Here is a 17,551-nt window from a genome sequence, read left to right as displayed (position 1 = left end):
GGGGGGGGGGGGGGGGGGGGGGGGGGGGGGGGGGGGGGGGGCCGCTGTAGGGAGCTGCTACCATGGAGTTCTCCAAGGATGGCAAAGGGCAAGAGTCTGGAATCTTTGGATCTGTAGGTCAACCAGCATCTACAGCAGTTGGGTTTGCTGCCTGAGAAAACCCATTATGTGCTGGTTCATCTTCCTCTCTTTTTCCTGAGGGGATTCCTGGGCCTGTCTCCTGTCTGTTCTTTCCTTCTCCATGCCATCTGCTGTGTTGATCTCCAGGCCATTTGTTTGCAGTCCAGTGCAGCATTAGCTTGGAGGATCTCCCTGAATATGTCCTCCCTATTCCTTGTTCTCCTCCTAGTCAGGGCCAGGAGTTCTGTGAGCAAGGGAGGGGCACCTCTCAAGGCTGCAACAGCAGCAGCTGCTGATAAAAACAGACAGATGTGTCCTAGTATTTACAGTCCCAATGGAAAGGGAAAAAGTTTCAAAACTCCCTTAACCTTGTTCCCATAAACGCTTACTATGAAATGCTTATTGATACTTCAGCTTTGGAGCGCAGCCACAAGGAGAGCAGCCCACCAGGGGCAAGGAAGGAATTTCAGTTGCATGAAACAAAATTCTGGTCCCTGTTCCATGGCTACATGTGCAGGGCAACAGCACTGGATAGTGGCACTATTTTCTAAGGCAGCGGCGGTTTTAGCTGATGTCTTGCCCAGGAGGGTAACAAAGGCATAGAACACTCAGCTGCCATTGGCTGCCCAAGGCCGCCTAGGTCCATATGCCTCTAACCTGTTTACTGCAGAGTATCTCTTGGATACAAGGGACTTCCCTATGTACATAAACAAGCTCCATGTGGCTCCCCACGCCAGCCCCCACATCTAACCCAACAGGGGAAATGAAGAGCAGGTGCCAGCTCTAACTCGTCTGGTAGGAGCAGAACAATGAAAAGCAGATACATTTGTCTTGTTAACCAGGGAATGGGCCAGGTGCCATCTTGAAATTTCAACAATTTAAAGAAAAATGCCTGCTTACCGGAGGTCCCTTCCCCTCCACGGGCTCGTCCATGCTCGCCTGCTGGGACTCGCTAGATGGGGGTGAAGTCTCAAACAGGTCCTGGCTTGTGGCATTGTTGGAGTCTCATCTCCCTGCTCTTCCTCTTCACAGTAGGGATCTGTGGCTCTGGCTCCTCAGAGGTATCCATGGTGGTCTGTAGGGTCTCCGCCAACTATGGCATGCAGCTCGTTGTAAAAGCAGCAGGTGTGTGGCTCAGCGCCAGATCGATTGTTGGCCTCCCTGGCCTTGTGATATGCCTGGCCAAGTTCCTTCGCTTTCATATGGTGCTGCTGCTGGTCCCTATTATGCCCTTTTGCTGCATCCCCTGTGCAATCTTTTCATAGGTTTCTATGGCAAGGCGACTTTTGTCAACCTAACTTTTAGGGTTGCCAACTCTGACTGAAGCTATTCCGGGAGATTCCACCTTCCTTTCCCCCCCCCACCAAACATGACAATGTCATTTTCTTAAAATATCCTATTAAAATGTCCCAGATTGCTTTCAATAGTCACTGGGAGATGAACGCCAATTCCGGGAGACTCCAGGCCAATTCTGGAGGGTTGGCAACCCTGCTAACTTTGCAGTGTAGATCGGGCCCTAGTTCTGCTAGTGTTCTATCCCCAATGAAGACAAGAGCCTAAAAAGTGTAGCCAATAACACTGTTAAACACAAGACAACAGAAAATACCACTCCAGAAGATCCTCCACATCTTCATAATCTTTGGCCCTGCACAGCGTGATACTTGGTGAAGAGAAGTTATTGCTGCTAAGACACAGGCACTTCTGAAAATTTTACCCATAAGTCACATGGACAGAGGCGGCCGGGGGGGGAGAGAACTTTGCAATTTGGGATGAATATTTTGAACAGAAACTAAGGCAATCACCAACAAACTGGTGTAGAATATACTAGGACTCAAATTTGTCCTTTATAGAGATGAATTATAAAGACTGACAAGTCTGAAGTGACCTGAAATATTATTTTTCCATTTATATGAATATTTCTAAAACCATCCAAGGGACTGGAGAAAGTTTGTTGCCTCCTAAAGGGGGATCTTTAACTAAAAGGTTGAACAAGATTATAGTGGAAACCCTGAGGATACTTTAAAGTGGTTTTGCTGTGTTTGGGCATACCTTCTAAAAACTATTATTCTTGGGATTTTCCAGCAAGTTAATATTTTCCTTGCTGCACCAACTTTCCTCCCTCCTCTCCCCCTTATTAAAAGGACAAATTAAAGTAGTATACTGAACAGAGAAATGGCGGTGGAGAGGTTAAGTAATTTGGCCGAGGTCCCAAAGAAGAGCATTGTCTAGAACCCACATCACCCAACTCGCTGTCCTTTTGTAACAAATCCAACATAGTAGACAGGCAGGTAAGTAAATTACGTATCTGCATAGCTGGGACTAGAGCATTGATCTTTCAGCTCCCCCAAAACAAACAAAACATACAATGACCTCTACCACTTGGGCTAAAGCTGCTCCCCCATAGCTTATAATAAGGCCCCTCTTCTGAGGGCCAGCCACTAGAAAATAATATTATAGACAGTACATTACACACAGATCTATATGGTGGGCCATGCAAAATGTAACAGTTAAGGTGCCTATCACTGTAGTATCTAAATGCAAATATCATAACACTTTAGAGAGACCAGACAAAAGCTCCCTGCCCTGAGCTGCTTACAATCTGTGTGTTCCAGAGAATCCTACACATGGAAGATAATCATGGTGGTGATTCATTGAAAGAATGAGTTAGGTTTGAGACTGGAGGCAGCCACCTGGACTAACTTAAGTGCTGTAGTTAGAGCTTCTCCATGCCATTCTCTTCCACTCCCTTCCCCACCCCTCGACCCCAAAAAAAGGGTGGGGGGAGAAGAGTCCACAAGTCAATGGGAAAACTATGAATGAACAATGCCAATGTCAGGAGTAGGATACCAAAAGCACTATCGTGGGCTCTCTCACACAAAATAAATTCTACAAGAGCACCTCTTCTCCCCCCCACCCCAAAACCACACACATTCACTTCCAGTCTTAGAAGCTCATATCAAATTCCAAGCCAAAATAAAGTTATAAGCCTGTTGGTTTTTATAGTCAGTCTTAGACAGGCCTGTCCCGATACAGCATACACAGATTTTTTGTAATTGTAGGGATTGCTCATATGTTAGAGGTATTGCACGTAAACAAATTAATGGTATTAAAATACACAGGTCGTGTCCACACTACAACTTTTAAACCAAGTTTCTCAGTTACCTGCATAAACAGCTCCAAACATACTTTGTGTTCATACATCACAAGGTTAATCCTTGTTTGGCAACTGGCAACTTACAGTATTCCACCCCTGCCAGAAGACACGACTGTCTTCCTAGAACCAGTTCAATGCAGTTTTTTGCACCGTGAATAGAACAGCTCCCCCTACACACCCTATTGTGCGTGTGCAATTTTGCTATTTGTACTCCCTCTCAACTAATAGTAATAGGGTATCAGTGTGTAATGCCCCACTCACTGCTAATGCTGCTCTATCTGTAGGTCTTCCAAGAATACCGCTGAGACAGTATGGGATTGTTCCAGAATGCAATTATATTGAGTTAGCCAGTGTGATAGGTGTGTCTACACCAAGGAAATGAACACACAGTTGTGCTGTGAAGAGAGCTGCTATGTGGACATAAAATTAACTTATGCCTGTTACAACACACACAGTTGAGACAAGAACTAGTTAAAAAGCCACGGTTGTACCTGTAGCATAGACGGCCTTATACATATGTGACATTTTTCCCAATATAAAACCTTTGGACCGATTTTCTTCCAATTTGGCTTATTCCTCAGACCTAAGAGAGGTCACAAGTCAAAGGGATGTTTGAGCTTTCTATGTTCCTCCATTATTAAGTTATTAGGGTAAAAGATTTCTGATCCAAAAAGGGTGGCAAAATGCCTAGCACATTAGGGATGCTAGGCATTATTGACTAAATTAAATAAATACATGACAAATTCTCTCCCTTCCCTCCACTAAACAGATGCAGGTGTAAATAAAAAAATATCCCTTTAATTTAAGGGAGTCAAGATAGAAAACTTCATGTATTATGTGCAACTGAAAGGGGAAATCAGACACTGAAATTCAGCCTTCACTACAGTGTGCACAACCTATGTCCAGTGCTATGCGAAGGCTTGTCACGCGCAATTGCATTAACACATTCATAAAGAAGTTTTTACATGGGCTCTGCATGCTTTTAAGGAAAGTACAAGTCAGGCCAAGTTTGGAATCCTCCAACCTATGCAGTTTGAATTACAGCAGCCCAAACTAAATTCCTTTGTGGAACTCAGATTCAAAAAAAGAGGGGGGGGGGGGAGAACCTCCCCAAACTTGGATTATCTAAGGATTTTATCATAAAACCAGAGAGTAGTAATATTTATTGACATGCCAAGAATCCTGCAGCACAAGAATTTAGGAAAACCTAGAATATAGATACACCTAAATATCTTAAACCACCATTTTGCTTTATATAATGTAATCTTACAAGTGGGGCTGATCGCATTGCCTATTGAGGTTGCTTGATACGTTTCATCATAAGATTGTGTTTTCAGTTGCTCATAATTTTACCAGGTTTTAACTGATTGGGCTGAAGTTTTCCATGCTGTGTCTGCCTCAGACTGATTTATTATTAATTATTATTATTAAGAAAATTTCAAGGAAGATAGTTCAGCCATTTCCAAGGGAGGATATGGGGGAAAATATATTGTTTGGCCCATATTAAATTCTGGCAAACTTCTCTTTTGAAAAGCTTTAGTCTCCCTAATGTGTTGAAGGTAGAACTTGACTTTTAGCATGGGGGTGGCCCTGGTGAAAATCTGACCAAATCTGGGCAAGTTATGGAGACTTTTTGGGGGGGGGGGGGGGAAGAGTTCTCATGCTCAGACTTCAGGTTTTAGCAGCTTAATTACTACTACACCTCTACCCTGATATAACGCGACCAGATATAACACGAATTCAGATACAACGCGGTAAAGTTGTGCTCCGGGGGGGCAGGGCTGCGCACTCCGGCGGATCAAAGCGAGTTCGATATAACGCGGTTTCACCTATAAAGCAGTTAAGATTTTTTGGCTCCCAAGGACAGCGTTATATCGGGGTAGAGGTGTATCATTCTAAATACCTTTTCCAGAATGGCTATTTTGGTAAATTGTCAAGTATAGACAAACCCTCAGACTCTGTCAAATATCTGTGAAACTCACTGGCAAAGTGTCCCATCCTCCTCTAGTGCTGGTCCACACAGGATAACAGCCTACTACAGTTATCAGTTACTCTGTTTGCTGAAGTGGCAGAGGTCTGTGTGGTGCACCTAAAGGTTCCAACCCTGCTGATGACCTACTTAGATGCCAATATGATGGAATCAGCTTTTTCAGTTTGCTTTTTTTTTAATTCTTATTTATTTAAAGTAGGCCATTAAAAACACACACAACCATGTTAAAAGGACATTAATGTCGTAAAGTCAAGCACTCAGAAGTTAGGAACTACCAGCAGTTTTACTAAGGTTTTACTTAGCAGTTTACTAAGGCATCCTTACTTAGGAAATGCCAGAATTAAAGTTGCCTGTGCAGCCTTAATTTGGTCCCTTTACACATATGCATGAGCACATTTTTTTTCCACAGGCCCCTTGCCTCATTCAGTGCTCAGGATGGATGGCGCTCACTTAATGAGCAGCTATTCACAATTTTGTTTTCTCATTGCACAATGTGTGGCCCTGTGCCTTAGTCACTGTATTCTATCCAAACCCTGCTCTCAGGCACAGTTATCAATTTCCACAGTGGTTTTTCTATGGTGCTCATCACTATAGGCTCAGTACTTCAGAAACATTCATGAATTTATTTTCACAACACCCCGTGAGCTGAGGGAATACTATCCCCATTTTGCAGCTGGGAAACTGAGTCAGATTAAGGTCAAAATTAACACTGAGTTTGGGTGTACTGTTTGAGAGGTCTAGGCCCTCAGAGCACTTATCATATTGCACTTCATTTGTTCAAAGCAGAGCTCAGCTGCTTCAGTTGCAGCTGTGGGTGCTCAGCACTTCTGCAAATCAGACCCGGGGTCTCAAGCTGGGCACCCAGAAAATGAGGAACAGACAATTAGTGAGCAACTGGGCAACGTTTGGTTTAAGTGACTTAACTAGCATCACACAGTAACTCTGGCAGATGCAGCAATAGTCACATTCTCCAGCAGTCAGCTGTCTTAACTGTGACACTGTCCCTTCTCTTCCTGCAATCCCCGGCCTCACTCATTACACTCCTTCCAACTGCTACAACGAGCAAAGCATGGGTCCTACAGACATACATAACCCTGAATCATCCCCAGAGCAGATCCATCTGCAATGTATGAGACAAGCATCCTATGAGGAAAAAAATACTATGATCATGTAACTAAAGCCTGAATCAATGCATATGCACAAAAGGCTGAATTAAGGTTACACAGGCAACCTTAACAGTGGCATTTCATAACTTGACTTAGCAACCTTACTAATGTTCTTTTAATGTAGTTTTGTGTGATTGCTTTTTACAACATTTACAGACCATCTGTTAAAACACAAACTTGATTTTTCTCAGTTGAATTTGCCTGGTTTGGGGGCTGCTCAAGGCTATAAAAAAACTGGAGCCTGAAGCAACTTTTGTGGGTTCATTTCCCCAGGGAACAGCATAGCTAAGAGGAATAGTCAACACAGAGGAGAGAGAAAAATTATAGTACATGTACATCAAATAGGGTCACAGAAGGAAACTGAAACCAGTTCCAATCTCTGGATCCCACAAATCCCTCTCCCATGTGTCCTCCGTCTCCACTTCAAAGTAACCTGGGGAAGAGGCATGTTCACCTGTTTCAATGTACGCTATTTCCTCAGTGGCTATAGAAACAGGCACCAAGAGGATCCCACCTGGACCAGCCATTGTAGTTCCTGACCAGAATCTTGCAAAGGGTAAACTTTATTCTGAAGGGGAGGAAAAGAACAAACAGCCCATGCTTATGCCCTCTCTGTCTTCTTTGAGCAACTAATATCAGGAGATTTATATTCAGGGCAAGAGCCCATGCTGGCAGGAGAGGAAAGTGCTTCTGAGAAGGAGGGGGAGGTGGGTAGAGGGAATAGCCTACAGTTTCTTGGCTTGTGATCAGCAAGCTGGATGCATTCTGTGGAACTAGGCCAAAGTATTAGTTGTTATATTCAAAAGAATACTTGAATCCCAGCTCAAGGGAGCCTAGTTTGTGGCTCTCATTTATGCTGTACATCAATTGAATATCAAACCACATTTTCTGCCTTCTGAATAATAAAGCTTAATAGTTTGGGACTCCCATATGGCCTATTGTTAAGAAATTTCCAAACACTGGCTGCGGTTTTATTTCTGAAGGAAGGAAGACTTCCCCCTCCTCTGAGCTTTACTTGGTAAAAATAGGCATGTGGCAAAATAAAAATAAAGTACATCAAAAGTTCTGAGAGGGGCATAAAAATGAAGGGGTTGAAAAGATGGGAAATACATTTTGAAATGTAAAGAGGGTGGGGGAGAAGGCCACTGTCTCATGCAAATGCGTGTTTCAGGCACAAGCAGCTGGTGCCACCAGCCTCTGCAGTACTGAACAGGGGGTGTAGAAGCTTTTAGAGCCCACGAGCTGCCCTAACAAAGAAGGACCACACAGATTCAAGCCATTCACAAAAGGAGCCAGGCTGATTATTTGATGATTACTTACAAGGGAGCTTGGCTGGTAATGTAGGCAATAATACTGGAGAAACCTGTTCAATGTGTAACCTGGGTTTGTCTTTTCACAAGTCCCTCTTTACTCAGCTACTCATTCTCAAAGGGCACTGCTGATGGATGAAATGTATCAATTTTCTACACAAGACACTAATTTTGTTAACGATAATAATTAATAATAATGAATAATAAATGCTTCTACAGTGCAATACACACAGGCACTATTTTATCTGAACATCCAGGTGAAGGCAGGAAGTATTTTTATTCCCACTTCACAGATAGGACAGTGAGGCAGAGAGATGTTAGAAAACTTGCCCAAGGTCAGAGTCCTGGTCAGAGCCAGGATTAGAACTAGGCGTTCCCCACTTCCCGTCCTGTGTTCAGACCACTTGGCCACAAGTCCCTCTTTGGAAAAAAAGAGTAAGTCAATTTGAACGGTAACAAAATTTGACGAGTGTGTCCAAGCACCCAGTTCCATTCAGTACAGGGCAGCGAACTGCTCAGAAACCTCTCGAGTCTTATACTCTTAACAGACAGTGCTACAGAGGGAGCACCACAGGGCATCCAATTGAACAAACTCCTGCTCTCAGCAAGAAGCACCACAAACTGACCCTAAAGAGGGGCTATCCAGGCCACCTCACTGAGGAAGATGAAGCCCTGCATCTTGACCATCCATGGTGTATCATACTGGACTGTGTTTAAGCAAATGATCCAGGAAGATAAGAGTTCTCATACCAGGCAGGAGTATGGGGGCACAGCAAGATCACCAAAACCTAGCAGCCACTAGACTCCAAGGAACTAAGGGGGCAGGAAGGTTAAGGAGCAATTTTTTTCCTCTGGCTGTTGCCACTGCTTCACCCTTGCCCCACAGCAACTTCTCATTCCTGCCTCCTCCCTTCCTCTCATATTCTGCTCTAGAGAAGAACCAGGTTTTAGGAACCAGCTGCCTTGACCCTGTAGCTCACAGCTGTCACCTGCCTCCTCCCTAAAGCTATGCAAAACCCAGAATTTCCATCCCACAGGGAATTCTGACACTTCAACATTTGTCTTCATCCCGAGTCAGGGCACAAAGGTGAAATTGTGAAACTTTTTGCAGAACAGAAAGTCTGAAAAGTGTGTTTCCAAAAAGTTGTAATGTTTCAGTTTGACATTTTCCATCAAACCAGTTAGACATTCCCCAAACTGAAGTTATTTAGTTTCAGTTTATTGAACTGAGCTGAAATGTTTCATTTCCAGTCAGTGTGCTATTAAACCTCCGTCACAGGAAAATCTGTGTTTCATTATGGGAAGGCATAATCCTCCAGGAATCCTGGCCCATAGAAGATAAAGGTGGCCTGAACAACAACTCCCATAAGGGAATGCGCTGTCAGGGAAATGCAGTTTAATGTTTTGTTGAACTGATTGGAAACAAAATATTTCAGATCAGTTTAAAAAACAAAACAAACAAACAAAAAAACCCTCATTGAACCAACCCAAAATTATTTCATTTTGATTTTCCTAATTGGGGGTGGAGCTGAAGATTTTCAACAAAATCAATTTTCCCCATAGAAGACTTTGATTTTGCAGAAACTGCATTTTCCTTTGGACAATCATTGACAGAATTTCCAGGTAGCTCTGTGTCTCGCCATTTGTAAATGGCACTTCTGGGAAGCATAACACAGGCTCGAGGGGCACAGAAGGTATTCTACAACCCCACGTACACCTTTACCCACTAGCTACAACCTGCATCCCTTCCTTGGCACCTATTCCCAGCTGTCATTACCTTCATAAAAAGTTCCATCAAATTTTACATAGAAGGATAACTTCTCTGTGGAGTTATAATAAATTCTCTCTGTGCTGTAGAATTCTGGGATACCTTAAAAATAAGCTATTGATTGAAGCTCATTCTCTATCATAGAAATTTCTCTAAAACGGTATTTTAGACTTGTTTCACACCTATGAAAAGGGTCTTTAGAAATTAGAGTAAACACCCTTACCCCCTCACCCCCCATGACCTCAAAAGGATTGGAAGATCGAGATCATGGCAAGAATAGACTGTGGGGTTTGGAAAGAATTTTGTGACCCCCTGCTACAGAGGTTACTCAACATAGGTGCCTGTAGGTAGAGCCCATCCTTCTACTGCTTGAGCCATTGATACTGCCTCAACCCAGTGAGTGAAGAAGCGAGTGTGTATGGAGGTTCTTTATATTGCAAGTTCTTTCTTACCCCACATGTATGTGTCTAGATCATCCATAACGACTCAATGGAGGATCCTACTGTAAGAATGGGTGCAGGGTTACCCTGCCACTGCAAACAACAAGATGCTGCATAAGGACCAATGTGCAGTCAGTCATTTTTAGTAGTTTTCCTCTATAAAAGTAGTATAGTTTATTCCTAATTCTTGTACATCTTAGGGAAGGGGAAATGGGATGTGCATATATTTTGATTTACTTCTTTAAAAAACACTTAGCCCACAGAATTCCAATGTTGGAAACTGTAATAAACCTCTTTATAAACCCTATAACCCTGTGACTGTTTTAGAATTGTAAGGAATCATAACCAGAGAAAGATTTAGTCTAGCAGTGATCTGCCCTCAAACATATTAATCTGTCACATCTAATATAAAGGCAACAAGGAGACTAACTTATACAGACTGAGTATGGATTTGATGGAATCTTAAACTTAAATTGCCCCTGAAGCCAGAGTAAATTTCTCAACCCAGCACCTACTAGCCCATGGACTAAGTCTACTAGCCAGAGTGGAAAAAATACCTTTGTTTTTATTCATGATTTTAAGCCTTCAATGCATGTTTTACAGTTGTATTTTACTGCTGTTGGACATTCTCAATATGGCTGTGATACATATGACCAGCTTTCTTTTTATTTCCTCCTTTAGCTGGGAGATTTGATTTTTCTGTTTCTGATTACAGTAAGATATGTGGTGGGGGACGGGGCCTTTGCTACCATGCCTTCCCCAAAGCTATGCTACCTGAAATGTAAAGGAATACAATAACTATGCATTATATACAACAACGTTTTTAATATCAATTCTCTACTTAATATTGGAAATGTTAGTTTTTCCTTTTCTAGCTTCATTCCACTTTCTTTCCTAGCACAGATCATAGGGTAGGTTGTCTTGCCTTGTTTTTAGGGCATGTTTCATCTTTCCTTCCTTTCCCCACACCCCCACCTCTCTATTTTCTCTCCTCTGAAATCTCAGTCCCCTGCTTCTCTTCTCTAGCTTAATAATTCAAATATTATCTAAGTTTTAAATCTCTCCCTTCTTTCTCCTACCCACTCACACACTCCTCTGTTCGCTGAAAGGAACCGAGTTCTGGCCCACTCCACATTTGGTTCCTTTCTATCCTCCAGAGAAGTAGCAAATGTCTCCTAGGACGTGCAACTCCACCTTTTCCTCCAGAAAGGAAGACAGCAGCTCACTCAATCCTCCTGTCCCCAGACTTGCCACTCAGCCCTCTAACCGATCCCAACTGCCCGTTCACCCTGCAAGAGCGGTTAAGTAGGTTTTTCCAAACAGAGATTAAGAGATAACCCTGAATGCAATTTATAGTTGCTTGCATATAGAAGGAGCCAGACCTGAAACCCACTACTGATGCTTACAAAGTCTTTTGGTGTTGAACCAGGGAGCCCTGGTTTCAACAGTTGCAAGACCAATGAAACCACGTGTGTCAGCGCAGCTGACTTAGTGGGATACTGAAGAGAGTTTTCTACATTCTCGCATAGTGCCGTAGCATAGACGCCTATGCCAACAGAAGCATTTTTTCTGAACAACGTTGGCTAGGTCAGCAGAGGCCCTCTTAGGTTGACATAAGCCTCAGCGTAGATGGAACTACGTCAGCATAGCTACATTGGTCAGGGGTGTGGGGTTTTTCCATATCCATGACCTATGCCGCTATGCCCACAGTAGACTTGGCCTGAGCATGTGGTTCTCAGTACCAGTCACCCAAGGTAGGATAATCCCATCAAGAACGTCAGAACATACCGGAGGGACATTGGTTCATGTGGTGAATAACTGTAGCCAGGAAGCAGTTGCCTACTGCTTCAAACACGAATTCCTTCTGCTAGCAGGGAGCCAATCACCTCCCTGCTCAATATTAAATTGTAACATTATTAGTGCCTAGGATGAACTTTTAGTTCCACTCTACAGCAATGGACAGACTACAACATGTTGGAGAGACAGGAGAGAGAAAAAAAATATCCAGGTGTGAGACGCTTATTGCTCTGGCCACTGCAAAAAAATGAAGGCTTGAGCTCACATTTTTGCCTGATTGCATAGCTGTCTCTGCTACCCATCTAATCTGCTTAGAAAACTGGTTTTGAAGGATATGGTTCAGACATACCAGTCGTGTAAAGGGGGGGGGGGGAGGAAAGGAGGAGGAGAAGTGCTGCAGCTGCAAAAGATAAAATAGAGACAACTAATTTTCTCAGAGGTTGCAACACAAGCTCTCTCCCCCTCCTCCATATACAGTCAACTACACTGGGTGGATAAGCTAGAGATTCTGCAGTGTAAGCAATAAGGCACAACAAGGTGTGAGAGCCTCTCTCTCCCCCCTTTCCCTAATACCCACGCCCTTTGGGGGTGCAGTGGAAAGCAAAAGGCTGAAAGCCCAGCCACCAGAAAGAGGGAGGTAGGAGAAATACCTGTCCTGGCTCATTTCAATTGTGATACCACTTTCATGATGGGGTGGAGGGAAATACATGTCACTAGATGTTATATTGAGACAATATGTGGATAAGGAGTTGCAACTTCTGTTTGGTGGTTAGGTTTTGAACCCCAATTGTGTGATCAGATTTCTCCTATTATCCAGGCCATTTTACAAACTCCAACACAAATTCAGTTGAGACATATGTCCTGGAAATTAAACAGATGAAAGGGGATGGAGGGAGGGAAATCCACTGCATTTTTTGGTGACAATATCTGAAACTCACACATGGAAATCTCCTTTTATAGTCGCTGCCATCTCTAAACCAGGGCTGGATGATAGATGGGGTATAATTTTAAGTGGCCCTTGAACAACACTCAATAGGCCAAAAATTTCAGTCTAAAAAAAGGTGTGTGTGTGTGTGTGTGTGTGTGTGTGTGTGTGTGTGTGTGTGTGTGTGTGTGTGTGTGTGTGTGAGAGAGAGAGAGAGAGAGAATAAATGGGTCACCAACAGACTATTAAGCAGCAAAATTAGTGGACCAGATTGTGGTTGCACTTACATCCCATCAGTTAAATTACTCCAGATTTTACAGTAGAAAAACTGAAATCAGAATCCTGCCCAGCACTTTAGGAAGGCAGCTGCATTTTTTTTTTTTTTAAATGCGTAGGATCTCAAACCAGTTTGCTTTGTTTCAGAAGCTTAAGCTCCCCTTATCAGAGGGGCTAATGGCCTTTAGCAGCTGAAAGAAAACGTCTAAAAATTAGATATGCGTGCTTTTTTTCCTTCTTTGTGATGGCTAATGAAGGTATAGTTGTGTTTTTTCTCTGCTTGTTGTCTTCCTTGTCCCCCTCCCTCCTTGGAAATCTCAGCAATGGGATACTAGTCATTAGGGGGGTCTCTGAGGATGTATTTTGAGAGTGCGGACTCCTTAATTGAAGGTGCAAGTGTATCGAGTCTTTAACAAAAACTTTCTCTCCCCAAAGTTAAATATGTATTAATGAAAAGAGCTTGAGTCTGACTAAAAATCCCTTTTCCCACTTAATTGTTCCAACTATCACAGTCTTGACTCTTGCAATGTCACCATTTAATTCATTCTCAAGTCCTCAGAATCTTTCAGGCTGTTCTTTTTCCTATCAAAGACCAGACAAGGTTCCAAGTGCAATTCTAGCCACCCACACCTGTTTGCTGGTCAACTCTCAAGGCATTCCAAAACCATCTCTCCCTGGCCCCCCAATTTTTAGGTGTATTATGCTACAGCTGGCTGAAGTAAGCAGGTATTCTAGATGTAAACGGAAGTCAAAATACAGCCAATGCAGGGATGCTTAGAACATCTGATATCAGGGGACACCCAATCAACTAACAGCACCCCGCATGGTGTTGATAGAGCAAAGCCCCACATCTTCTGCTGAAGCACAAAGCTAAAAGACCGAGTATTTTTCACTATCCAGAGAAGTGCCTTTTTTTTCCCTCCTGCTTAGCTCCCCTCCTCAGCACAGCATACAATTCCGAAAAATCATTAGAAAAAGGTATTTGTGACTCGAACACAACTAGTCCTTTGTATTTAAAAATAGTTCACTTCATTCAAGAATCTCATAGCGCTTGGCAGTGCTATTCGCCATTTTACAGATGCAAGGTTAGATGACTTGCCCAAAGTCGCAAAGCAATAAAGAGGGAAATTGGACATAGAGCCCAGACTTCTCCAATTCTGAGCCCACCTCCTCTAGACCAGAGACGTCAAACAATGGGATCTGCAGGCCAGATCAAGCTCAGCTGATGGACTTGTCTGGCCATTGACATTCAGATACTGAAAAATCTGAAGCTTTTGTTTTGAAAAAGCATTTCTAGCCTTCATGGTTACGAAGGTAGAAATCCAAATAAGTGCGTGAAGCCCTGCAGCAGCATTCTTCCAGGTCTGCAAGCGGCTGGAAAGATGTGGACTGCCCACCCCTCATTAATCTCATTAGGATATTCATCCTGAAGCCCAACCACCACACTTCATTAACTATTTAATTGCTGATCACGGCTTACATTTGAGCAGATGGAATGGGAGTTACTGTAGGGAAGAACAGAGGCGGCACAGACAGGGAAGACAGAGAAAAGGGAAAGGAAGATGACAAAAGGCGCAGAAACAGCACAGATCCTGAAGGGCAGCATAATTTCCCCCTTCGGTGCTGATTAGCAACCAAACCATGCAGCTTCTAAGACCCTGTGCAGACTAAGCTGGTCAGTACTTTAGCTAACATCACATTTCTAAATCCTAGTCCAAGCATTCAAGTCTATACAGATCCTGTTTCTGATGACATCACAGGGACTAAGAGCAAAGTTATAATGTGGTGCGAGATCACTGGGATGACAAGCAATAGAGAGCACCTTGCAGCTATGTTCTGGCGTATTTTATATTCAATAGACAAGAATAAGTTGTACTTCTCAGACTGAAGGTTGCATGTGGAAGAGTTAATTTCCAATTTCTAGTATAATTTTGTAGTTAGATACTACCACATGGCTAGTATTCTCTCTGATGCTCCATCCAAAGCCCCATTACCCAGTGGAAAAAGGGATTCAACTACTAGTTTGCACTCCCCTCGAACTTTCCAAATCAGAGGATTTCAAATTGCTCTACAATCAATGACTCACCTACCTTGAGCGCAGCTATAAATATTATACCCGTTTGACAGATGGGTAAACAGTCCCTCTGAAGTCACCGAGATTGCAAGGCTGTGATTGAGGGCATACTTGACCCAAAGATGTTGACTTCAATGTGAGTTGTGGGTGCTCGTCATTTCTGGAAGAAAAGGGGGGCGGGGGAGAAAAGTCTACTTTTACTTAAGTATTGAAGCCTGGAAATTTTGTCTAACATTAGGCACCTAAAAGTGACTTATCCAATGCCACAGAGACCAAAACCCTCACCCCTACTTCAACAAGTGGGCTACACTTTTTGCCTATGGTCTCTTTGTTCTCTAGAGCTGGGGAAGCATTATTTGGGGCCTGGTCTTCTTGGTCTTTATGGCTCCAGAGTGTATAGCAGGAGAGCAAGGAAACTCTAAAACTGAACTCTGAAGTTTTATTTTGTGGGAGTGTGGTGAATACTTACGGGATGGGGGATTCTATCCGGGAAGCAGTGACTCAAAGAGATTTTGGATAAGCAGCTGAACATGAAGTCCCAATGTGATGCTGTAGCCAAACTAGCTAAAGCAACCCTGGGATGCGAGAATCTCACATAGGAGTAGAGAAGTTATTTTACCTCTGTATTTGGCACTGGTGCAACCACTGCTGAAATACTGTGACCAGTTCTGGTGCTGACAATTCAAGAAAGATGTTGATAAACTGGAGAGGATTCAGAGAAGAGCCACAAGAATTATTAAAGGATTAGAAAAACCTAACTTATAGCAATAGACTCAAGGAGCTCAAACTATTTAGCTTAACGAAGAGAAGGTTAAGCGGTGACTGGGTTACAAGTCTAAGGGCTTGTCTACACGTAAAACGCTGCAGCTATGCTGCCGTAGTGCTTTAGTGAAGATGCCACTAGGTCAGTGGTCCCCAACCTTTTTGTGGCCAGTAGCACATTCAAGTTTTCAGAAGAGTGTGGCGGGCACCAATAATTTTTCAAGGCTTATTTTGAATTTGTACATTAAATAACATAAAAAAATCATATTTAATATTACATAATATATGAATCCAGAGAGAAGCCGTGAGGACAGAGAACACCGGTGCCTGCAGCCCCGGAGTTCTCTGTCCCCAGCAGGCGCAGGGCCGCGGCTTCTTTCCCCTGCTGGGCACTAGGCGGGCACACATAAATGCCCCAACAGGCGCCGCACTGCGTTGGGGACCACTGCACTATGTTGATGGGACAGCTTCTCTCATCGCCATAGAGATGGTACCTATGTCAGTAGGAGAAGCTCTCCTGGGGACATGGTGCTGTTTACATTGGTGATTAGGTCAATAGAACTACGTCACTCGGGGTGGATGGCCACAGTACCTACATGGGGAACAAATATTTAATAATGGGCTCTTCCATCTAGCAAAGGTCTAACACGATCCAATGGCTGGAAGAGGAAGCTAGACAAATTCAGACTGGAAATAAGGAGTAATTGTTCCAGCGGTTAACTTACCCAAGGTCATGGTGGATTCTCCATCACTGACAATTTTTAAATCAAGATTGGATGTTTTTCTAAGGGATATGCTCTAGGAATTATTTTGGAGAAGTTCTATGACCTGGTACACAGGGGGGTCAGTCTAGATGACCACATAGATTCCAAGGCCAGAAGGAATCACTGAATTCGTAAGAGAAGGGAACTGGACTTGCCCCCTTTCCTCCTCCAGTGATGACCAAGGTGCTTACAGCAAGTTTTTAAGGGGCAGTAAAGATGATGCCCTGGATCCCAGCAACACCATTTTCACAATCCATTACCCAATTTATTATTCAAATACAGAGAGCTCCACACCTTGCTGGAGCAGCATCGACCATCCACACAGAGCCTGTTCAGAGTTATTACAATAAATACCAGAAGTTATGAGTCTTGTGGCATCTTCTGGCCCTCCCAGCAGTATTTGGGGAACAGTCTGTCAGCTTGAAAGACTGATAATTTCTCATTGCTTGTCCTGGGCAATAGGTGTGTCCCTCACCAAATAGGCTTACTGCTTAAAAGCTTAATTGCACCCGTGGTTTAAACATTATCCCCAACAGCACTTGGGAGTATTTGGATTTGGGTTTTCAGGTGTGGGACTAGGGCCTGCATTCACAAACAGAGCTGGGCAAGTTGGAGTGGAAGCCACTGGTAAGAGCAGGTCATATACACCAGAGGGCAAAGGCTGGGCGGAAAAGTGTCTGTTTTGCTCAGATTTGGCTGCACTTGCATTTCCAGCTGGGTTTGGGTAATGTCCACCGCATTGTTTGTGACTAAGGGCAGGTTTCCTGGTCTCAGATTTCATTTCCACAACAAAAAGATCAAAGTTTGAGGCACTTGTGCAACTGGGGTGTTTGCAGCGAGCAAGTGGCAACTGCACAGCAAGCACACTCAGCTGTGCTCCTTCATCCCATAGGCTATGTGAAAAACGGAGGAAGAGGAAATAGCCCAGGTCAGACCTGGATTACAATTTGCCATCCTTCCTTTACAATCTGACATTTTACAAAGGTTTTAATACTCCAAGATTAA

At 43.4% G+C, this 17,551-nt stretch overlaps 1 protein-coding gene across 1 annotated transcript in view; it reads right to left on the bottom strand.

The window, feature by feature from the left end:
• HIC2 (HIC ZBTB transcriptional repressor 2) overlaps nt 1-17,551 on the bottom strand; it is a 100,634-nt gene that overhangs the window by 41,984 nt on the left and 41,099 nt on the right. Inside the window, exon 2 of the mRNA XM_034791338.1 lies at nt 15,037-15,180. The gene's annotated coding sequence lies outside the window, so the exon portion shown is untranslated. The remainder of the gene's footprint in view (nt 1-15,036; nt 15,181-17,551) is intronic.

This window comes from Trachemys scripta, chromosome 15 (assembly GCF_013100865.1).
Source record: "Trachemys scripta elegans isolate TJP31775 chromosome 15, CAS_Tse_1.0, whole genome shotgun sequence".
Taxonomy (NCBI): domain Eukaryota; kingdom Metazoa; phylum Chordata; order Testudines; family Emydidae; genus Trachemys; species Trachemys scripta.
The sequence above is the reverse complement of the archived record's forward strand: the minus strand, read 5'-3'. Positions and strand labels throughout refer to the sequence as shown.